Below are 25,284 nucleotides of genomic sequence, written 5' to 3' on the forward strand. Positions count from 1 at the left end.
ATGTTGAAACCTAGTGGCTGATCTTCATTTTATTAGACTGAGCTTCTCTAAATAATTCACACCCTTCTGTTTCCTGGGAGGAAAAACCAAAGGCTCAGCTGGACCTGTCTTTCTTTATTTCTTTTCACTGGACATTCTTGCCCAATTCCCATTTTGGACAGCAAGTTATTTACTCGCGCATGCCCCCCCCTGACCCTCACAGTGCATTGTGCACCTGCCTAGACGAGCAGATGATGCTATAGAGCCAGAGGCAAAGGTAGAGTATCTTTGGCATGTGTGTTTTTCATCCTAGTCGTCTGCTTTTTTTCTAAACCCATCTCTACCTGCGCTGTCACTGCACTGAGACAGTATGTACCCACTATTCATCCAATCTTCCTCTCTCCCCCTCCCACTGGGAGCATTATTTCTTTCTACTTTTCTAATTTTTGCCTTATTTCCTCCTTAATTCTGAGCATTTCTGTATTATTCTCTCAGATCTTCCCTTATGTACACACACACACACCCCGTAGCTTTGATTCCTCCCCACCACTCCCACTTAACTACGTTGCATAACCACCTTCTGCAAAGACTAGGTTTGCATCTCCATTCTTCCACAAACACTCACAGTAGCTGACGACCTCGCTTCTTGCTCCCTATGTGTGTCTCTCCCCCTCCTTTTCTTTAGCTCCTCCTTTAGTTCTCATCTTCTTTTTCATTCCTTTCTCTACTCATCTCCCTCTTCCTGCCTCCTGCTCTCCCAGTGGTCTCATTAGGCATGAGGGAGGCAGCCTGGTGTGTATGAGTCTGTGTGTATGCGTGTTCTCGTTGCCAAAGTCTCACTTGACTGAGCATGCCATTGCACTAGCAAGGGCCAGGGCTCCATTATTACCACAAAGCTGTCACAAATAGTATATAAAGTAACCTCCTGTTGCCAAGTAGTGTGCGAGTATAGGAGCCACTCTCTTAACGTCACAAGCCACCACTGCTTCTCTTCAGTAGCACTACAGAGAGCCAGGTGTTGCTATGGTGGTGGCAGCCTGTCAGTATCTATGCACATGAAAAGATCTGGATTGCTAGACAACAACAGTGCCTTGGAAAAATATTGATTCACCTTGAACTCTTTCACACTTTAAGTAAAAAGCAGGAGCCTCCGTGTATCTTTGGGAGGTATAAAAGTAGAAGGAAAGCGACGTAAGGTTTTCAAACCTCTTTCCTTTACCACCTGAAGAAAAGGATCCCTGCAGCATAATGCAGAGTCAAGTACAGTGTTAGTTTTTCCACTAAATATAGCATTTTGCTGGCCTTATAAAGTCCAACACCTTGTTCTACTCTTTGCTTCAAACACAGGGTGCGGACCCTCAGCTATTGAGAAACGATTGCTTCCTGTAGGCGTGGACTCTGTTGAGGTTTTAAACGAGTGGATCTGATTTTACCCAATTGCTAATGTTTGGTTGTGATGTATGTAATGCGCCAGCTCAATGAAGCTTACTGGAAATTGAGTGCGTGTGAACAACCCAATGGGGAAGGCCCTACGATATCTTTATCAGCAATATAATGCCTTAAACATTCCTCTTACTCCGACTTTAATTTCTCAACATTTGGAAGGCTGGACAACACAGACTGAATGCCTTTGCTAAATTACCTCTCTACATAAGCAGATCACAAGTCTACAACAGCATAGAAAATCCACCTCATCATTCCCATCTCCTCCTTCGATTCAATGATTGACGTTCAGCCGGAGAAATCCCAGCACTGAAGGGAGATGAAAATCGAGTGAAATTGTATAGGAAGATGATGGCCAGGCTAGTGTTTTGCATGTGGGCCAAACATTTTTGGTGTCGTTCAACCAGAAGACCTTCCTCCAAAGGTTTGTTGTGTTGAAGATGCTGCAACATTTGCCTGGCTTGTCCCACGATTACAGGGTTTCTTCTAGCCGTTCTTCCATAAAGACCAGGTTTGTGGACTGCATGACTAAATGTTGTCATCCTCACAGATTCTCTCATCAGAGCTGCTGTTCTCTGCAGCTCCTCCAGAGTTCCCACAGTCATCATGACTACTCTTCACAAAACGTGAATCATTTTTGCAATGCACTGCATACATTTGATAATCGTTGCAAACACATGGTGCTCTGGATGCTTAACACCACATACCAAACACATCTGTCTCTTGTCTATAATGACACCCCACCTATGTGGTCCTGCCTCTGGGATGTCGTCCTATCTCCTGACTGAATGAGTGATTACGCTGAATGAGTACGCTTGTGTGTGTGTGTGACCACAACTGTTTTGCTAGTGTCTAGTTACGGGGTTGGGGCTGTGGGCAGGAATGGTTCTCCCTGCTGCCCTGCTGGCAGGCCTGACCCCAGCGGGTCATCGTCCATTTCCACACCAAACCCAAATGTCAAGCGCAGACCCCCTGCTAAAGCCATTTGTCATCCTCTGTGGGTCAGGCAGCCTAAATACACGCACACATGCAGACATGCTCACCTGCTAATACTCGGCTAGCATGCACATCACCACACACCCCCTGTAGACGACTGTGTCTCAGGACGGCGTTTCCAATAGTACAAAAAAAGAAGGCAAAACAAGAGAAAACATAAATGGAAGGGAGTTCCTGTGAGGCAACTAGCTTAGAAAAAGTGTGAGCTCGTGTGTTGGCGAGGTCCCAACAGCTTGTGCACTTTTCCTTGGAAAAGCACGTCGAGCCCTTCATGCAGGGCTCCTGCTGCATCGGGGATAAAAGCATGCAAATGTTACTTTGAGTCTTGAGTGGAGAGGCATGCATGTGCATTTGGATCTGTTCTTTGTGGGTTAAAGTCTGTGCACAAGCCACTGTGTAAAGACGACTAAAAGGAAAGCTAAAAGGGGAAGGGATGTGGGTGGAGGAGGAAAAATGAAGGACAAAGAAGAAAAAAACACACCATCAGAGTCATATGTCATGTTGGAAAGGCCCTTGAGACTGCTTTCAATCTTTCAGTCAATATTCAACGTGCCGGCTTGTAAGGCATCATTAAAAAGAGGATGCTTTACTGCTTATTTATCATGAGGACACATAGCTGACAGCTTCCTGTAAACAACTCCTATATGTTTACATATGCACGCTCCCGTCTGCACTGCCCTTTATCTGTAAAAACGGATTGCTGTTGCTTAATAATGTAAGTAACAAGTGATGGAGTGAGCTTCTGATAATAGCACTCATTGCTCTGTGTATATGGGAGATGGGAGGGGGAAAAAAAGCTCTTTCCATATTGAACTGAGCTTAGGAAACTTGCTTCAGCCAAGTGGGAACAAATGAGGTGCTGTATCGTTTTCAAGCTGTTTTCCACGTATAATCACCACAGAGATCAATATTCAAATACTGAGTGAGTCACTATCATGGAGCGATTAAGGCAGAGAGATTTCAACACTTTGGCTCCTCTTCTAAATGTCTCAACTCCTGCATAGTTTGGCCCCGGACGAATCGCATCAGCAGGAAAAATAGTTACCAAAAAAAATTTTTTTAAAAAGAGAGAGGAGCAGTGCTTAGCTTACTCAGCAGTTCATAACAAGGAAGGTCACCCAGGCCTTTCATAGAGAACAAAACAGAGATGAAACTTTAAAATTGTTACTTCAAACAATTAAAAGAAAACTAGTGGAGTGACTGGAAACTGAATGAGTCCCTGAATGACTTTTTTTTAAGCTAGTTGCCTCACAGGAACTCCCTTCCATTTATGTTTTCTCTTGTTTTGCCTTCTTTTTTTGTGCTATTGGAAACGCCGTCCTGAGACACACTCGTCTACAGGGGGTGTGTGGTGATGTGCATCCCCCATTTTTTTATTTATTCATGTTTTAAAATGCAGGATGGTAGAGTTTCAGAATGCAGTCTTATATGTATATTAAAAGTAACACATCAGTGGTGTCCAAAGTGGCCCTTAAACTGATTTTGTGTCAGTTCAGGAAAGATACAGAATTGGAATTTGATGCAAGATGTAATTTACAATTTTCTTAGGGGATTTTTTTCCTGAAGTTTTAAAGTCTTTTCAGAATGAAAATGTTGTTGAGTACACTTTTTTGTGGTCTTAAAGTTAACAGGACGTAGGATCACAAACATCCATTGACATTTACCAAAATAAAGACTTGGGTACATCCATTCATCAAAGTTGGCAAAAATACTGCAACTTCTGCAAAGAAAGAATAACTGTTATGTTTCCAATCTATAATGAATTGCAGATCCCTTTTCTACAAAAGTTGTAGTTGTTGTTTTTTTTAATATTGCATGTCTGATGTTGGTGAAAAGAAAAAGAAACAAAAATGACAACGTAAAATTTGTATTTTTAATACAGAAACTGTCCCTGGAGTAGGTTGAATGTTGCAGCCCACATGACCGAAAGTTTGAATGCTTCAAACCCTGCAGTTATGGATGTATATGCATAACATTCTTCTGTTAGACTCTTATTGTGCTTCAATTTGTTTCATAGAGGCAGATTTTCTTTGTAGCAGCCCCCGATTTGAGAAAAAAGAAGTGCAGTACCGTAAGTGTTTCATAAATTAGGCAGCGGAATAGGATTCATATTGAATATTTTAGATACACAAAAATTCTACAAATAGGTGAATCTATGAATATGCTTTGCCATTTCAGTAAATGCGAAACATCTGATAAGGCAGTAAATAACAATATATATATATTAAGTTACAATAGCTGGGTTTTCATTACAAATCTTTGTTGATGTTCCGCTTTTGTTGATGAAGCACAATTTCACAATTTGCAGCGTTTCCATGAAATAAGAAATGCAATTACAATCACAAGTGAATATGCTTGTTCCCGCAGTAAGTCAAAAAAATCATGACATCGACTGATGTAAACACTTGCATAATTAATATCATGCGGCGCTGGTGTCATTTCCTATTTTTCCTCTGTGTAGAAGCTCATAGCAGCGCTTAGTAAACGCTGACAGGTCTTACTTTGTTCTCAAACCGATCTCCTATTTTTCCTTTTAACAACAATGGAAGCAATGTCAAACCCCATTTTTCAAGGGCAGCAACCAGTAGCTGAAGCACAAGGAGTATTAATAAGACGAAGGTGATGGCAAACATAAAGAAATTAAAAAACAAACACTAAAGTGCTCTCCGTGAACAACAGAGAGCAGTTTCCGTCTTTGCACGGCCTTTAGTAACGGTGTATCAGAATAGCACCTGCACAGAGAGCCGCAAAGAACATGTCCTCTTCTTCTTCTCCTTTGATAAATGTTTCATCGCTTATTTTGTCTTTGTCCCAGGTTTTTTTTTTTTTTTTTTTGTCTTGAGTATTTGCCGAGTCTGGCAAGCTTTTTTTCCCAGAGTGTTAGTCAAGCATTTGATGTTGTTGTTGATCTGCCTCCCTGGACCAATATCACAGACAGCATTTATTTATCTGCAGTCTGCTAGCTACACAGCCACTGCTCGACAGTCTTCTTCTTATTAATACATTTTTTTTTTTTGTAATGGGTTCTACTTAAGAAACTACATCCTGCCCCCTTTTTTAACTATTAACAGCTGCCCTATTTTATGGATCTAATCTTAGCTACACTCAGCCACTGAACGGATGGTTTTCCTTGTTATGGAGAGGGGGGGGGTGTGGGGGGTAATAGAAAGGGGTGGGGGTAGAGTGATACCTGGTCGCCACAAAGACTCTGGGTTAATAGATACTTGCTGATGTCACTGTGCTGATTACTTACTTTTTTACCCTCTTTGGCCTCTTAAAGTTGCTGTTTAACCCCATTATCTGATTAGATGTATGTGTTTTTTGTTCAGGAGTGTGTGTGTGGGGACTAGAGGGGGGTCATTTTGTGTACGTATGCGTGTGATACCCTGTTGCCTCACAAAGATAAAGAGCTTTCCCTTTACCTAAGGGGTATGAGGTTTGACAAAACTGTAGTCCCAAGCCCACCATCCCCCCTCTGCTGATAAATGTGTTTTTCTTAAGGGAAGGAGGTGGTTGCTTTAGAAGAGTCTGTTTTAATGTAGCTCTTTTTTTTAATGTGTGTGTGTGTGTGGGTGTGTGTGTTAGTGGGTCTTACTAATGCAGAGCAGTGCGGCAGGGCTAGGCACACTCGGAGGCAGGCCCACAACCTCGACCCCAGCATCATTTGTTTGGACGAGGGCCGTCAGCGGCTGTCACAGGGCCCATGATGAAGTGTCAGTCGGTAATTGTCCCCGCGAAGCATCCACATCTCTGGGGGTGATGGGGGAGTGATGTGGGGGTGGAGGAGGAAGGCAGAGAGCTGACACAGAGAGAAATGACACCCTGGGCTCCTCCTATTCTCTCTCTTTCCTTCTCACTTCCCCTGTTTCCTTGGAGTTTTCCTCCTGACTCCACCCACAGCTCCACCGTGCCGTCCATGTAGCCTCAGCCTTAAAGTGCCTCCACCTGATCTCCTATCAGCCAGTCTCTCTGTGCCTATTACTTAAAATAGGTTTATTATTTCAACTGCTTTTGAAAGCTTTTCAGTGAGACTTGGAATGCCTGGACTCCTGCCACCCTCTAAATATCCATATTCATGCATTCTAGGCTCGGCAGTTCTGGTAATTAGATTTTACAGAATCTTTTATTGATCGGACGATGTCTCTCTGTAATGAAAAGCTTTTACAAGAGCTTGTTGGAGAGCGATCCATAATGTCTTTCAGTAGTTTGGAGCCCCAATGTCCCATAAATTCTCAGAGGAAGTTGGATTTTATAGGCCTGATTTCAGGGGTTAATGATAGGCATGTGATTGCTGAATCGTCTAGCGGAAGATATAAAATTCTCCCTGTGTAACAAATCTTGAATACATTTTATACTGTTATTCCGATTACAAAAATATTAAATATAAGACGACAAAACATGAACTAATTATAGAGATGGACAGAGATATCAGCCAGTGACCAGAGGGAGAGTTTATTTTTAGTGCTTGATCACACCTGGCTTTTGTCTGGATGATCAGAAACTCCAAAATTCTTTTTTTTTCTCTGTCAGTGAATGCACCATATTCAGTTCCACCAGGATTATCCAATAGAAAAAGCTCTTTGGCTCCATTGTCTGTGACAGTTTGATAGGTATGTGGTTTGCTGCGAGACGGAAAGAGAGAGCAAGACTTCATTGCATGACAGAAAGGCTGAACGGCGTACAGAAAAGTTACTCTGTTTTATTCTTGCAAGACAGGGTTGTTCCCCGTGTGGCCCAGGGGCCATTTGTGGCATTGGCCCCTTACTGCAACTCTGCAGATGTTACACCATTACTGTTGGTTGATGCAGATGGAGAGCTTTGATTTACTAATCAGGGTAAAATTATTACCGACATAATATTCTGACAACAGAAAGTGTTAAATACGACACAAAGTATTCGTCTTCTTGTAACTTTTAAAATTAGTAGAGCCACGTCTTTCCAGATACTTTGCTGCAGCCAAATCAGTTTTTATTTAATTTATTAAACTTGACTAAATATAGCAAGCATTTTGACAGGAAGTGACCCAAAACCAGTACTTACAACTGAGAACAAATTTGTTCAGTTCAGCTTAAAACATTTTAAAAACTAAATTCTCTTCTTTTAGTATCTCTTTCCTAGAAAAAAACAAGCAAACAAAACCAATCTGACCATTTCATCTGCTTGATAATTAATTTCTCTTTAGTACTTTTGACTCTACAATTTAGGCCCACGAGACAAAAAGTTTGCCCACTCTCCTTGTTATAAGCTTTCCAGTTCTATTTGAAAATGTTGGCAGCCTTTTGGAAATCTTAAGATACAAGTTTACTCTGCTAGGGGAGGACACACAGCTGTCAGGGTGAAACTGCAACTTTTTAGATTCTCACTAGTTACAGCTCATTTCTAGACGAGACAAAGCTGTTAGAGAGATTAAAGAGGCGGCAAAGAGAAGAGTGGTTACAAATCAGCAATAATGGAAGCCATTTTACACGGAGGAGGAGTGTGGATGACTGAATACTGAAAGCAGGGAAGGGAAGGATACGGAGATGAAGAGGAGTTTGAAGGTCTTGTCCTCCATTAATCAGCCAGCGTGATATTTTACGCATATATTCCTCACTGATCAGTTGAAATCGACGTAACATAAAAGCCACACGTAAAAATTTGATTTCCTAAGGAGACGCCAAAGGAGAAGTCAGGAGGGAAAAGCAGGATGGGGGAAAAAAATACAGCTCCTCTTCTGGCATGTGGCCACCTATGACACCCTGAGGACAGCAGGTGACTTCGGAGGAGGCAGATGGGAGGGATCCTCGTCCTCATGTGTGTGTGTGTGTGTGGAGGGGGGGTGTGCAGGTGGAAAACAGTCAGCCCCTCCTTCTCTCTGAATGAGGAGCCCCTCTCCTCCTCTTCTGCTTCTCTTTCTTCCTCTTTAATGGGGCACTGGCCCTCGGCGTCCAACCGGCTCCCTCTGGTACCGGCACACAAACACCACGCATACACACACACTGATGCCACATAACACACACTCCCTGAGTATCCTCGGTCACAGCGTGATGTGCACACACAGAGTTAGGGGGAAGCAGTGGAAACCGCAGCCCATTAAATTACGCTCTGGTCTGTGGGATGATGAATCTGGGAGGTGATTAGTTAGTCGAGGAGGGAGGAACACTGCTTGGGCTCTTTAATGGGTCATCATTTGGAAGATAACTCTATTGTCCCATCTCTCTTGACATTTAAATCCAATCAGAACGGATACTGCTGTGGTCCACAGCAGGGAATTCTGGGAGAAATTGAAAAGCTGGAAGCAGAGAACGGGTTCGTTCAAACCTCGCTGATTGCAGAAATCTTCATACCCTTTAAACTTTTCCACATTCTTTTCCATTAAAATCACATATTCCAATCTGCCTCATTGGGATTTTATGGAATACAGAAAAACATTATGAAGTTACAGAACTATAAGATGGTTGTTTTGTGAAGGCATGAGATGGGGACAAAAAGCAAATGATGGAGATGTTTAAAACAGAGATGGATTACAAAATGATATCACCGCCTTTTAAAAAACACACAGAAAAACTTGAACTATCACATAAAACCCCCCCAATAAAATAGCTTTATGACAAAATATAAAAAAGGCAGTAGTGTCCAAACTTTTTGCCTTGGGGCCAAAACTGGCAAATTTAAACTATTGGCTGGCCACAAAATGTATTGCATTAAAAATGCCAAAATGTGTTTTTTGTGAATTTGTTTTTATTTTTTTTAATGAAATCTGTAAACCATTAAAGATCCAAAACATGAAAAAGTACCTCGGACTTTTGCCTTATTAAAAGAAAAACAATTTCCAGATTTTTGGGGTCAACAATTATTTTCTGTTGTTGGCCAATTTTTTTTTATTTTTTAGCATTCTTTATTTGTGGTCAGGGGCCAAAAAAAAAAAAATAATAATAATTAAAGGCCACAAATAGGTTCTGTGCCACAGTTCAAGGCATTTTTTTATTCAGATCATTTAAATTTAGCATCACTGATGCATATAAAGTCACATTTTCTGCACTGTATATGCAGAAACATCACAAGGGAGTTTTTTTCCCCCCCTGCTTCTTATTACTCCAAATGAGATTCTCAGGTTGATTAACACTTCTTTCATCCTCTTTATTAGCAGAGGAAAGCCACATCGGCAGCTGCATGAATTAGAATCTACTTATTCCATACACTGTGACCAATTCCACACAATGCAGCTTAACGGTCGCAAGTAATAGGAAAAGGGCGTTTCTACCAGTTTCTGCGGAGGGCTCGGTGTGTGTTGCGGCAGCTGTTTCCTCACAGCGAAACCGGGACGCTCAAACGGCCTGAACGGAGTCCAACGGCAGCACTGCACGGCCTGCACGACAATCCGGCTCCACGCAGCTCATGAGCAATAAATGCGTGTAGACGAGCCAATTTCCTCTGGCGAAGCATCCTGCCGAGTGGAGGAGCCGGGCCTCAGTCGATGAGAACCACCTGGTGCTGAGGGAAGTGATTAGGGCCGGCACCACCATGTGCAAGGAGTTGTTTTGTTTAGGAAGACTGAGATACGAGTAGAGAGGAGTCAGGGGTGCGGGGGTTGAACTGAGATAAGTTTGCTGGTGAATCATTGATGAGGAAGATCTGAGAGGCAGGATAGTTTGGTTGGTGAACGATTAGAGGGAAGAATTCCGGTTTTGACGTGTTCCGATGTTGGTGCTGTTTAGTTGTATTGTGATATGGGAGACGCGGCAGCAGTGGTGCAGCGGGTTCCACTTCCACACCACAGCCTACAGCCGGACAATCAGGCCATTCTTAATGCGCTGATGGAAGTTTTATGGTAACGCCAGAAATTTGTCTGAAAATACCCATGCAGGGAACGGCGACTGTATCTCCATGGTAAGTTTGCTAACACTTAATTCAATCAGGCTCTCTGGATAAAAGCCCACTGAGTGGCATTTACAGTTCTTTGCCAAAGCTTTTTGACTGTGACATTGAATCAAAGCAGCCATTACATTTGCCATCTTGAATGCATTAGTGTGCACAAACTGGCCTTGGCAAGATGAGCCCAGTTTTTACACCAAAGACTTCAAAGCAGATATCTTTGACCAAAAGCTGACATGTACTTTAAGAGAACCTGAGATAGGTTTGTTTTTGTAATGGAAACATTAGACGGTACCAAATTTCACTTTTCAATTAAACATACCAGCCACTTTTTGACGTCTTTTTCCTGATACTGTTGCCACATTGTTATTCTGCTATAACAACAGCCATATTGTATATAACTATTACCATTTCTTTCAATATAAACAATATTAGGAACGTCCTGTTCTGATCCAAAGAATTTGATAGAAATCCAGATGAAGGCATTTTAAATGACTGGTAATGAACTGGACACAATAGAAGACTTGCTTTAAAACCATACTTATAGAATATGACAAAATATTATCCTGAGACTTCAGTTAAGTGATCATGTTTAATAAAACAGAGTATGGGTGCACTCTTGCTTCACCGTTCACATGGCAGCTAGCTAGATAAAAAGCTAACACATGCTTTAGCCAACTTGACCCCTTTTACTGATACTACCAAATGCTTCAAAGCCAATGGCAGCATATTTTGTTCTATAAAACAGGGCGCTTTAGTTAAGTCAGTGATGGGTTTTGGGGGTTGTATGTTTTGTCACCTTTTACAGTGTAATTCACAAGGAAAGAACCAAAGAAGCTCTTGCATGTGTTCTGAAACACTGGTTCTAGATGCAGGTCAGGGAAACTACAGATTCCTGCCTCTTTGCAGTGTGTTCAGGTATCCCCAGACAGCTGTTGTTTTGTGCAAAAAGCAGCTGAAACTCTAGTCATTAATATTATGATGTTCAAACTAAATCACTGGGCTTATAAAGCAGGAGAACTCTTTCTGTCGGTTTTCCCACAAATTTCTCAACAAGAACTGATTGATATGTGTTGCTAACCAAACTGAGTCACATCAAATTAGATCGACCTGATAGCCTTAGCCTAGTGCTTCAGCCACATGAAATCACTATGAGCTGTGCTTAACATGAGAATTTGTCACAAACTGTAACTTTGTGTTTTGAGTCGGGTATGGAGTAAATGCTACAAATATGGATGTTTATGTGACACTGTTGTGCAGAAACTTCCTTTGGGACCAAAACATACATCACTGTCATAAAGAGCTGATGGAGATTACAGCATCTGGAAAGTGTTTTAAAGTAACTTGTTCTGGGTAACTGTCCCTTTACTGATCATAATACTAATGTAGACATTTTGCTACTATTAAAATGTGGTCTGTTAGTGTTCCTACACTGTAAATATACAGAATTGTTAACCATATCCACATATTAAGTTATTTGGAGCAAATTGTGTCAAATTACTCTGATTTGTATCAAAATCCGTAATACTTACAGTGCTGCTTTTTCTCTTCGCTAGCCTCTAGACTGCAGCACAATTCATCTGATCTCATTGACATCAATGTTCATTTAATATATTTGACCTTTTAATGTGACTCGACATGTCAGATTCTTCTCAGGGTTCGGTGTTTGCTTGTATAAGAAGAGTCCCTTTGTGTTTGTCGTCCTGTAGGGGTAATTGCAGCTGACTGAATGTTGGCATGTGCAGAGTGGCTGATCACATTTGATGACAGAAGTCCACTGCATACCGCTGAGGATTGGGTCTGTTTGTACATTTTATAGGGGTGTGTCTATGCAGAGAGTTCGGGGAACACAACATCTTCTCGCAACTTGTACAACTTTTTCATGGCTTCATTTTAGCACAAAGCTCTTTTGTCCTCCTTCTTTCTGTTTTTCCCGATTTAGCTATTCATGAGATCTTTTTGGGTTTTTGCAAATTCCTAGAAGACATCCGCATATTGTCTATTTAACCTAATTTCTTTTTTGCAGCCTGTTTTGCGCCAAAGTCGACCCTCATTCACCGGTTAATCTCTCTTCATCTGTCCCCAGTCTGGATCTTGGCATTCAGGCTCCTAATTGAGCTGGCATCACTTGAGTACTTCATGAAACAGAAACAACAGAGAATCCTGCCATTGTGTTCAGTGCCTGGCTTTCAGAGAGGGAAGGCATGCTTTACTCTGTGTGTGGATGATAGAGGCCATTTTATTCACATATTTTTAAAAAGTGTATCACATTTTTATTTGAATCCTTCTTTTATATGTATCTATTACAACAGTGCAGCTATGCTCTTAAGTTTTTATTACACTTTTTGTGACGAGTAAAGTGGACCTGCCTATTCTTGGTCCAAAATTTTTAGATTTTTCTGTGGAATGTAGCTCCAAATTGTCTGTGGAAAACCTTGTTATTCCTGGCTGACGTTTGCAAAGCAGCCAATTCAGGAGTGTCATTTATTTTTCTTTGTGCTGATTGGCTGTACCTCCCAGAGCTGAAATCAGGAAGGCTGTAGACGTTACCTTCTGCAGTAGTGCTATGATGGTTTCCACTGTGTATTAATGCGTATTAAAGGGGCCGTTTTCTGTGTTTTCCAGGCACATAGTGCCATTTTGTAGCATAATCAAGTCATTATGTTGACATCAATTGTTTTTAAAATGCTATATATTTGATGTGACTTGAAAGAAATTTGACTTTGCAATTTAACTCTTTGAAATCGGGCTTCTGTCTCTTTAAGAAGCTCCTACTCTTTCTGAAAATCCGCTTTCAGGACATCATCACAACAGCACTCATCTCTAACCCTTTAACAACATTTTTACCAGCATTGCAATGAGAAGTAGCTCCTACAATGAGCTCAGCAGATGAGCAGTTCCACCAGGTGTTTGCTAATTGCTGCTGGCTAGTCTGAAGGAGCTGAGTGGGGAAGTCTTGGGGGAGAGCTGCTCTGTGAGATGGAAACTTGGATGCTGCAGCTCCAAGGAGGAGCTGCGTTGTCAAAGGCGGGGCCAGGCCTACCCAGGTATTTGCATAGCTGAATGTTTGCCACGGGAGATTAAAGGACTTCTCACACATGCATGGAAGAATCAAAGCAACACTCCAGCTATGTTTTTGATGAGGAAATGACAGTATAACATGACGTGGAGCTCAGAAAAGTTGATTTTACATAATACTGTCTCTTTAAAATATACAGTATTTGTTCTTTGAACTATTAAGATAGACAATTGCACGTATTTTCCCAGTGAGTCTCCAAGTGCAGATTTTGGTACCAGAACTGAACTGTTAAAATACACTAAATATAAGTATTATTTTTTGTGTTTAAAGTTAAATCAAAATTGGAGGGATTGAAATCTCTGGTAGCGTAATAAGTTTTCAGATCTAGTGCAGACTGAATAATCAATTAATTTTGATCTAGTGCAGACTGAATAATCAATTAATTTTGATCTAGTGCAGACTGAATAATCAATGAATTTTGATCTAGTGCAGACTGGACAATCAATGAATTAAGTATGAACATGTATCAGTCAGGGGAATCAGAGCTGAAATCGTTTGGAAATGTTTGTCCTTGCTCATCTGCTCGCAGTTTAAGATCACTCATTTTGAAAAGGAAATGCGAGTCACCGCTGTGTTCACAATCTGCTTTTAAAGGCATTTATAAATGCAGCTCACAGCTTTGTTTATAAACACAAGTGATTCTTCTAGATCATCATCCGGTGTTAATAAATCTTAACTGTTTCTCTAATTCCTTGTTGCATTTATCAGTACAGATCAGAAGCCACCATTGTGTGAATCATTCTGACATGAATTGTTGTTTGGAACTGAGTCTTTTCGAAAGTGAAAATGTGTGTTTTTTAGGGATGAATCCTATATGGACGCACAGAGACAAAATGATTCAGGTTTTTCGGTGATACGACGTAAAAAAACAAAACCAGTTCTCTTCCTTTTTTTTAACAACCAGCTAAGCACTAGTTGAGTACTGGAACTGCTTTTGTTGGAAAAACCTCTTCTGTTTTGTGCCTAGACTGGCAGCTTATTCCACAGATCAGAACATATAAACTCCTAAATCCCATTGTGAACATAAAAAGAATAAATCAAAACCACAATTGGCCAGCTGTCTGGGAATAAAGAGTTCAGGTCAACAGATTCACAGCCAGTCAATGAAATGTTGCTCTCAGCATTTAGGCAAAGCTTCCAACGAGATCCGTAGCTGGTCCCGTCAGCCGTTAATGCAAACCTTTCACCTCTGTTTGTTTTACCTGTGACTGTAATCCATTCCAGTGTTCATACTGGGTTAAAACTCCCTTACGGAATCCAAGCAGACCTCTCTTGCTCAGGAAGCGGTGTGTGATTGTGTGTCGCTGTGTGGGAGCTGCTTGCCTTTCTCTGTTTGTCAGGTGAGAGGTGGATCAGGGACGGAAGTGTGAGTGTGAATAAGGGATGGAGTGAGCTCTCAAGTTGAGGGCTGAAAGAGGAGCCACTATAGTGTAGCCTAAAGGCAACCAGCAAAGCCTACACATGCACAAAGTTTGATGCACACCACTCTGTGTTTATGAATGAGGGTTCTCTGTCCTGCACTGTATTCTGTTTCAAATTTTAGTTGCTTTTCTGCATATGTGTGTGTATGTGTGTGTGTGTGTGTGTGTGTCTTTGCTCGGTCTGGCTGTCCTTTTGGCCTGTAAATCATAATGGATCTCATTATCCAGCTGGGATGGCTTGGTGGGGCCTGTCTGGCAGGAGATGATAGCTGGATGGCTGAGGGGCTCCCATCACACACACATTCACTCTCTCTCTCGCTCTCTCTCGCTCTCTCGTCTTTATCCATTTACAGCACGCGTGTTATTTAGCTACTGTAGGAGCAGTTATGTCTCATTTTCACAAAAACATGAACACACACACACACACACACACACACACATAAAGACACGCAGCGGCAGACTTTGTTCCTTTGCAGCCCATCCAGACACAATGGACATTAGCGGCTCAGCTTGCCATCAGACAGAAGGCAAAGGGATGCAAAGAGGAGGGAGGGACGGATGAAATATTGGCTTCGTCCTCCTGCTCCTCGTTTCTCGCCGACTTTCGTCCTTCAGTTCTGTCCACCGCTTGTCTCCCAAATATCTAATATACGAGAGGGCAGTTCAGAATGCGTATGATTTGATGCCGCATCTCTGTAAATCTCATGTTTATGATGTTAATCAGCCCCTGTTATGATGATGTGCTGTGCTGGCTGCTGCACTGCGAACACTGGAGCAACCAACTGCTCCGCCTAACGTGGTTAAGGCCTACACTATTTGTCTGGACATGACCATTACCCCAGCCAATTACTGGCTGGTGTTCAGACTAGTCGCCAGGAACCTAATGTTTTCCCGTCATGCCCGCCTTCCCCTCCAAAACCTCCCTCCCTACATACGCACCCCCCCCCCCCCCCCCCCCCACACACACACACACGCTGACAGAGAGAGAGAAAGGGGGTGAAGGCTAGTAAAAGATGGAGAGGAAGAGTGGAGGGCCTGGGGCAAAACTCCCAACCCCATCCTGACTTGACTGACTGATACAGCTAATAAACTTTCATTTAAGCTAATGTCCCCTTTGTTTTGTCCTCCGTCTGTTTTTTTTCTTCCTTTTATTACCTTTGTCTCCTTCTCTCAGCCATATTTATCATTCATCTCCCTCTCTCTCTCTTGCCTTTATTTGTTTATTTCTCTCGTTTTACTTTTATTTCTTTTTCTTTTTTTACATTGAATAAGGGTTTGTTTGTTAAATCATCAGCTAGAAGCCAAGTTGTGCAAAAGGAACACACCAATCAATCAGCCTGAACAGCAACACACCGGGCTGCTGGCAGCAGAGTGGGGCAGAGACACTGTATACAGCACTAGATCTTGAACAGAGCACATTGTATAAATCAAAAACACACTGTGAAACGGCAGTAAATGTCATCAACTGGAAAACAAGAAAAAATATACAACATAGATCCCAGTTCAACCTGCCTTAAGTCATATAAACAGGAAAGAGTATTGTCTGAACCCATTATGAATCTTTAAATACTGAAAGTGTTCAACTAATGGAACTTTCTTGACAGGCAGTAAAGGTCTTTGTTATATGTGACTTTCCCTTTGACAGCTACTGTGTCCATAGATGTTAACACTACAATTTTTGCTTTGCTGTACTTTTGCCAGGTTTTGTTGCTAGGTTTGAGCAAATTTGTAGTATGTGATGGCGTGTTTCTGCTTTGAAAGGATTCTTGAATTTGTGTGTGATTTCGGTGTAGTGTCACAAGTGTTTGTGGTGTACACAACATGTAAACAGAGTTTATACTTCATGTTGGTGGTCATGTATATCTAGCTTTAGGTATGGTTGTCTTGGCAAGGATTATTTGTCCCATGATACCGAGAGGAGTGATGTATCATCAGGCATATGTTTGAAAACTGAGTTAATGCTGTCAGGTTCAAGTTCATTTGCATAGCACATTCCAGCAACAAGGAAGTTCAAAGTGCTTTACACCATAAAAATATCACAGTTACCAATAGTGAAACAAGCGACAAACTTCATATCTACTTCATTTCAACAATGCTACATCCTCCTGAAGGTTTTTTTATATCTGATAATGTGGTAGACTTGAGGACCAAACTAGCAACATTTGTTACATTTTCAGCTGGTGGTGTTTTCTTTCACTCTGCGCATCTCAAACCAACCAAACCTTTTGAACAACCTGTTTACCTCCTTGCCTGTGATGGTGCTGCACCAAGAACCACTGAGGAAAACGGCCTGAAAATCTCTGAAGAAGACACTGAGCGCAAATTCTTTCTTCATACAATGTAAACAAAAATTAAGTGATGTCAAATTTTTGTGCCTGTATGATTTTTCCATTTCACCAGCTACTGCTAGACTGGTGGGTTTGTCGTGGTTGTATTTACCCAGAATGCCCTGCGCAATAGTTCACTTCCTGCTTTTTTAAAGGTCTGCGGCCCGCTTGACATTCGCATATGCATTCGAACAGCACCAGAACCGGACTTTCTAGGCAAACAAGCTAGAGTTTGATAGTACACTAAACAGGGCTGTTGTGAATGCATCCTAACTCATCCTTGAATGATGCTCCAGGAGCTGCGGTAGCCATGTTTCTTGACAGCAACATGTATTTTGTCAACTCATACACCCCACTGTCTCTCAGTATGCTCACACCTGCTCCTGCTGATGATATTTTGTTCTATTACTAAGCATGTTTTCTGTCTGTTTTCTCTACGACTTGTAATGTAATTTGACAGTGACATTTTCCAGTGCAGTTACTGTTGAGCATTCTTGGGGATAACTTAAGGAAAGGTTGTTTTGCTGCTTTATCAACTTAGCATCTTGCTTGTCATTGTTTCAGCAGCTTGTTGTTACACTGTTCAAGAACAGCACACGGAGCGAGGCATGCAACAAAATAATGTACATGGTCTAAAATTAGGCTTTGTAAGCCATGCACAAAAAACTAGCTATCATTTTAAAACGTCACACAAGGCGTGATGGCTAATACCGCGTAGCAGACCTAGTATGTGTTGAAATTCAGGGGCTACATCATACCATCACAACAATGCAATGAAATCGGTCCAGAATTAAAGGCTCCTCCAAATGTGTCCTTCTTTTTGCCAGATTTGATGGACCTGACTGGCGTTTCCTTCTTGGCCAACTTTATCCCATGATTCATTAATCCAATAAAAGGTTCTACTTTTCTCTGAAAGAATTCACTGTAGTGCTAAAGGTATGCAATGAGGAATGCCATCTCTCACCTTGACTGTGAATCAGTGTGTGAGTTGTTGTCAAGGTATGTACAGCATGTTGAAGCCTTGCAGCCTTCACCTACATATTTGTGCAGCCTTTCAAAGAGTGCTTCCTCAATCCATAAGGGTGCAGCTCGACTGTCTCCTCATCCATCCAGAAGTGATGGCCTCCGGTCTGGAATGGGAGCTCTGCTACAGTAGGTGAAGCAGACAGCGTTAGTATTTTTTAATAAGAAGGGCAATAACGATAAATCCTACAGGCTAATCACCCGAGTGCCAATAACCCCAACCCCTCCTCCGAGCCCCGTACCCAGGACGACGCGGCATTACCCCGCCACCGCTGCCTTCAATTACACCATTCATCATGTGTCTTATCTGGCTGCTGCTTTGATTGAGTGTACGGCAGGAGGAGTTGCAAATCCTGCATCCTCTATATCAGTGTTGGGTGTTTGGGTGCTGGCAGCGATGGAAAACTGCATTAGGGAGGATGTGGGCAAGTGTGGGTGTATATGGGATGAATCAGTCGGAGTGCGAGTACGCACAGCAGATCCATAGGAGTGTATAAATCAAAACAGATGATCGTCCCCTGCTCTGATCCACCCTATCGCCTCCCACCCCCACCACCATCCCACTATCCCTGTAGTTTCTTCCCGTCTTGTATTCCTCCGCCTCCTCTCTGAAACAGATTTGTCTGGGGGCCCCTGTATAATCTGCAGCAGTAGCGGGTGTTGGAAGATGGGCGACAAATTTTAATAAGCAACTGGGCGCTGTAATTTAGCAGCCTCGGAGGGAGATTAGGCTGATTGATGCTGGGCTCTCCTAATGGTCCAGCCTACGGCCTCCAACCTAAATTGGTGGTAATGAAAGTTTTGTGCAAATTGAGATGGAGGAAAATAAGGCATCCTCTCATCTCCCCTCGCTCTCTATCTTCATTCTTTTCTCTGTTCCTCCCTGCCTGTTCATTTTCCCTTCTGCACTCTCAATCTTTCTGACAAGGTGCATCTCCCCTGCTCTTTCTCTTCCCTCCTCTCTGTTTGAGCAACTTTTAGTCCATCCCCTTTTTTGTTGTATTCCTCCTTTTTCCTGCCAAGCTTCACTCAGAATTGATTTGTCCCTCCACCTGTTTTTCAGACTTTTACTCTTTACATTAACTAGTTTTTCTCAGACACTCCTGCCTCCATAAAGTATGTGACTTACTGTAATTTACGATTACTGACACCCTCATTTGTTTCCTCCATTCTGTCTTCTTTGCCTGTAGGTGTGCATTAATGTTTTGCAGATGGGAGAAGTGGTGTTGACTGCATTGGATTTTGTCAGAAGAAATGTATCTAGATCTAGAGAGAAATCAATATTTCTCCTTTTATTAAATCTTCTTACCTTACATCCATTTTCTCTTCTTTGTCTGGTTTCCTTCTGCCAAACATTTTCAGCCAGATCCTTTGTAGGTCAGGTGAATATTTCTGTACAGCAACTTGGCCCCTGGCAAATTCCATCCTTTAAGTTTAGTCTGGCTACAGATTCTCAATTGGAATTGCGTTTGGACTTTGATTGTACCACTCCAACACATAATTATGTTTTACTCAAAACCATTCTACAGTACCCGTAGCTTTATGTTAAGGGTCGTGGTTCTGACGGAGGACTCAAGTCATTTGCTTCCACTATTGGTATCGACACACGTGGAGCGACAGCCAGAAATGATCACCACCCAGGAACAAACCCAACACACAGGACACAATATTGACGGCAACATTGCAAATCATACTCTCTGACCACTTGTCTCCAGGAATTTTGATTAGTTATTAACTTGGAGAAAATTTTTACATTTTCGAAGCAGTCCATGACAAGCATCGAGGATGAAGAGTCTGGAATTAACTGAAATCTTTCTGGCACCAACAAGTTCCCATAAGAGTACCTTTTTGATGTATATCTCCATAATCATTATGAGAAGTGTCATGTAGAACAGGAAAGTCGGTCACAGCTAAAATGATGTGTTCCTCTTGGCTGAACTTGGTTGCAGTCTGTAGTTTGTAGCCTACTCTCAGCTTTGTGTATATCTATCTTTTGTAGAGTGGTGCATGTTTAGCTCTTCACAGTATACTGCCCACAAAGCAGGGCTTCATTGGCCACTATGAGGCTGAGAAAACTGTATATCTCTGAATTGAAGGCTGTATTTCAAATGAGCTAAAAATAGCATATATAGGGTGTGTTGGTTGGTTGTTTATGTTCACAGATGCAGAGAGATAATGTCAAGGCCTTAGCAGGTTGTTTTCAAGGATTGCCCTGTACCTAACTCTACTATATCTGATTACTGTCTCTCAACATTTATCAGCTTACCTATCATTGCTGTATCAAAGCAAACCCTCCATAGCTTGGCAATGATGAGATTAGTGGAGTGCCAAACTACTAGAGACCTGTAGAGCTGCAGATTCTTTAAAGTCACCATGAGTCTCATGGCTTCTTCTCTGCTTGAGATTCTCCATGCCTTGCCTGTCTCCTTAGTTCAAGAACCTTGTATTGGTTTGTTGTTGTGCCTTCCTCTTCCCATGTTCAGATGATGGCATATTGGTTTCTAACCTAACCCTGCTTTAAACTTGTCCACAACTCGATTTGTCTGTTGTGTTCCTTGGTCTTCATGATGCAAAAGAATCTTCAATAAAAATATGTATACTTTTCTTTGCTTATCACAATAATCTGTGAATACCTTATTTAAGGCGGTGGTAATGGCAATGCCTCCTACTGAATGCCAAACTTTGAAAACCTAGGATGTTATAAGAAGGCGTTTCATCACAACTCTCTGCTTTAACTCTTGGGTTTCTATCTTTGTATCTCAGATTGGATGAGGCATAAAAGTTTAGATCTTCTAAGTCGCATGTGAGCAGATTTTTGTCTGTACTGAATCTCCCAACTCCTTTGTGTGAAACTCCTCTAACATTGAGGCATACAGTAACAGGAATAAAAGCTGTACATATTGAATTCAGGGATGGGGATGAGTGGGGTGGTGTGCTGTGGGGAGGTGGGCAGCAGTAATCCACTGGTAATGGAAGACTCCACCACTGTATATAGCATTCCCTTCATTTCACATGATGTAAAATCCCCCTTGAGAATGGATGGGCTGTTGGAAAGTCACATGGGATTTGTTGGCCCTCCAGGAATCCATCTATGATGTATTTACATGTGCTCGCTATAGAAGTTTCAGCGTATTGATGTGCTGCTATGAATGCATTGCATTTCAGCTCCTTTTTACCCTCCCTAATTTCTGTGCGTTATATATATGTGTGTGTGTGTGCGTGTGTGTGTGGGTGTGTTTGTGTATTAGCCAGCTTCACTTCCCTTTTCCCAACAACATAACCAATGCCTGGAGGCACTTTTCAGTCCCGTTTTCCTCTTAACTCCCACACAGCTCTCCGCCTGCTGTAATTATTTCTTAAGGCCATTCTGGCTGTGTTATGCTCCTCCTTTTTTGCTGCCACTTTGAGTTATGCACTGTTGGATCATTAATAGCTTCATTTCACCCTCTGAAGTGCTCAATTGTGCTCACTACTAACATCTTTGTTACAAAAATAAGAGGGGGGAATAACTCCATAGTTCTAATGTTTGAACATGGCGCAGCGCACGCTTTGCTTCCAATGCAGCATATGCACACGGGCCTCATTTTAAGTGTTTCTTCATATCACACAGCAAGCAACTTTTTGCTGTCTCCAAGACAAATGTGAGAACGAACAAGTGTCCTAAAGCCAATCTGCAACAAAGACTCTAAATACGCAGTGAGCTGCCTGTGAAGTTTATCTTGGCAAGAGGCAGGCCTTGTTGATTGCTTACTAGAGTCTGTGGTTTAAAACCCCAGACAACACAATGTAATCTAGCCTTCCAAGTGCCTGCAACTGCCTAAATGCAGTGTGGTTGTGGAACTGGTATGGGAAGTGTCAGATCAGATGTGGTTTGTCTTCATAGGAGCTGTTAAGGCTTTGTGAGATTCATAATTATGCTGCCAAAGTGCCTTCTTCTGTGTTTTTCTTTTTGTTTTTTAATTTAAGTTGGTAGGAGGTGAGGAAGGTAGACAGAGGAGAAAAGAGAAATGCTTCTGTTTGAGTGCAGGATAGAGGAATACATTCTTAAGATCTTAAGATGGTTAACTCGTGGGGATTGCTAGTTTCTGGTTGTGTTTTGACAGTCGGAGCTTGCCTGATTTTTCCGGTGGTTGTCTAAAAGGCATATATATATCTAAAATACCGTATATGTCTAATGACGCTTGATAAATATAGTCAGTTTTAAATGATTTATGTTTAAATGACATGCTTCAACTATGAGTTGACTCATCACAAATTGATTTTAACATCTTGCCCGTCTGTGGTTCTTTACTGACTGAAGGTGAATTCGTTCAAACCTTTTTGTTTTTAGGACGCCAGACAGACTTAAAACCACATTGAGAAGGATGTCTAAATAAAGCACAAAAACACAATTTTCCAGAGTTTCTCAACAAACTAAATAAAACTACTGAAGATCATTGACAGCGCTTTAAAAAGTCTGCGTGTATGGGATTCTCCAAGCCTTATTTACAAGTCCTTAAACTGAAACTGAACTGGTTCACTGAAGCCCACATGCCAGAGAAGCAGTGATGAGGCTCAATACTACACTTGAAAAATAAGAATGTATCGTTTTTGTTTCATGATTGGTGGAATCTTCGAGTGACAAGACTTAATATTCATATTACAAAATGTCCAGGATGTCTCAACTTTGGGAAAAACATCAAACTGATTCTGGAAACCTATTGGATATTTCAATAAGAAATGGATGGAATTGGATCACAAGTGTCAAACTCCAGTCCTCAAGGGCCGCTGTCCTGCAGTTTATAGAAGTGCCACAGGTACAAAACACTGGAATGAAATGGCTTAATTACCTCCTCCTTGTGTAGATCAGTTCTCCAGAGCCTTGCTAATGAGCTAATTATTCTATTCAGGTGTGGTGCAGCACAGGCACATCTAAAAGTTGCAGGACACCGGCCCTTGAGGACTGGAGTTTGAGACCCCTGAATTAAATTGATATTCACAGAATCTGAACTGAACCAGGTTCTATGTAACTGTATTGGAATTGGAGCTGACTGTAAAGTGCATTGAGATGACTTGTTGTTATTTTTGGTTCTATAAATGGACTGAATTGAAATGCACATATTTCTATATTAGTATCATGCTGTGCTGCTTCTCAGATGGGGCGCTTTGATAAATAAACCCTTGTTATAGTGGAAGTTGTAGATAATGCAGCTATTTTCTCTCTTTTCATTAGATTTCGGCGTGCTTCTTTGACAGGGTGTGAAGATATGAAGTGATCACGGGTTATCTACCTCCCGTGATGCCGACTAGTGGAAGAGCAATAACGCAGGGAAGTGAGAGCGTTGGAACAGTCTCCGTTTGCTGAATGTTCTCCTCCCACCTCATCGCTTTATGGTGGATGACGCTGTTAGATATTAAATGGAGCGAACTGAATGCTTTGAAGTTCCCCTTCATAAGATCGCGGGATATGCCTGATGGTGTGATTTAAGTCGGAGGTGGGGGGTTTGTGCTTCCTCCTGGCTGGTTTCACGGGGAAGTGGAAGGCAGCGTGAGGGAATGAGGGGCATGTGACAGGCAAGGCAGGGAGGGAGAGGCAAGGAGAAGTGCAAGGTGCTGATGGGAAATAGACGAATGGCGTGCCAATGTCAGAAGTGGTCATGTGCAGAGGAAGGAGTGGAGGAGAACGGCGGAGGGGAGGATGGAAGGGAGGGCTTGACTGATTAACCTGTTTACCTCCCTGAAAATGCTCCAGGCGCCATTCTGATTAAAGTTCAGTCTTTCATCTATCATCGCCGTGACCGGCTCAAAGCTTCAGAGCCTCAGATACCAAACGCCTTCGCAACCACCCAGCTTCCAGCCTCCACGCAAGAGAGTCAACGCAACTATCACTACCAGGAACTTCATTTGCATATTCATTCTTCCCCGTCACCTCCTGACTTGTCAACATCAACAACAACAACCACCCACTTCCTTCCATTTGTTCTCAGTCCCCACCCTCATGCTCAGATTGTATATGTCTGTTTGTCTTCATTCCCTCCCCTCTCTCTGCCTCTAAGCTTCTTGCTCTTAAGATTCCCAGGGAACGGAGCTCGTGTGTCTCAGCCCTTTTCCTCCAATGACTTGCCTTCCCAACTTAAGGCTTTTAGCACCTCCAGCATAATACGATTACACCCATTCAGGGACGAGGGAGTTATTGTCAACGGCTTTCTATAAATATCCCTCCAGTGTAGTCACAGCAGCACAGCGGTGCTAGGAGTGGACTGGACGCAGAGGAGGGCAGAGGCAGAGCTTCAGAAAGTGTTTTGGTCACTCAAGCACAAATGTTGCCTTTTTAAAAGCTTTTTGCACTCTCAGAAGCCCTTTTTAAGAGAGTGTGTAAGTGTGTGTCAAGTCGGATAGAAAAATGAAAAAATAGGGTCCATGGTCAAATAAATTCCAAAGGTTGAGCAAAGTATTTAATATCAATTAACTCGTGTTATATGAAAATATAACAAATGTATTTAACCTCTAGTTTTGGAAACGAGGTCACATTTATTAATGTGACCTCGTTAACTTATTAAAGTTATTGTTTCAGAGAGATGTTTGAATAAAACTGACACTAATCACTACAGTAATCGGGGATATCCTGATACAACTTTTTCACTTCCGATATAATGCCGACATTCAGCTTTGAGTATCAGCCGATACCGATATTGACTTAATATGAGTACTTTCATTACTTATCTTGAACTCTGGAATGTTAGAAAAGACTTCATCCGGTGATATTAATCAAACACAAAACACAAGTCAACAACAGTACATATGAGAACAACTGACCCGTTCATTATTATCCAATGGGCCGGTGGACGGGATACAGAAGCTTTTGGATAGAAACGCTGAGGCAGACTAAATGCTGGAACTGTCTAAATGCTGGAGTGGACTAAGTGTTGGAGCGGAGTGCATATATCGGTGATCTTAGATGATTGAAAACTCTTTTTTTTTTGGCTGATATCGGACTGATTTCCAATATCAGTAACAACCCTATATGTATATATATATATATATATATATATATGTTTTTTTTCTGCTATCAAAATGTTCAAGAAATTATTTTATTATTGTCAGAGTATATCTTTGCATCAAAAGTGTGTCTGTTCAGCAAAAAATATGCATTTATGAATATTGATTGTGTACTATAAACAAA

General features: G+C 41.8%; 1 protein-coding gene across 3 annotated transcripts in view; it reads left to right on the top strand.

The window, feature by feature from the left end:
- The window catches only part of rara (retinoic acid receptor alpha), a 189,385-nt gene that overhangs the window by 36,733 nt on the left and 127,368 nt on the right, over positions 1 to 25,284 (top strand). The gene's annotated exons all lie outside the window — the stretch shown is intronic.

This window comes from Xiphophorus maculatus, chromosome 10 (assembly GCF_002775205.1).
Source record: "Xiphophorus maculatus strain JP 163 A chromosome 10, X_maculatus-5.0-male, whole genome shotgun sequence".
Lineage (NCBI taxonomy): Eukaryota > Metazoa > Chordata > Actinopteri > Cyprinodontiformes > Poeciliidae > Xiphophorus > Xiphophorus maculatus.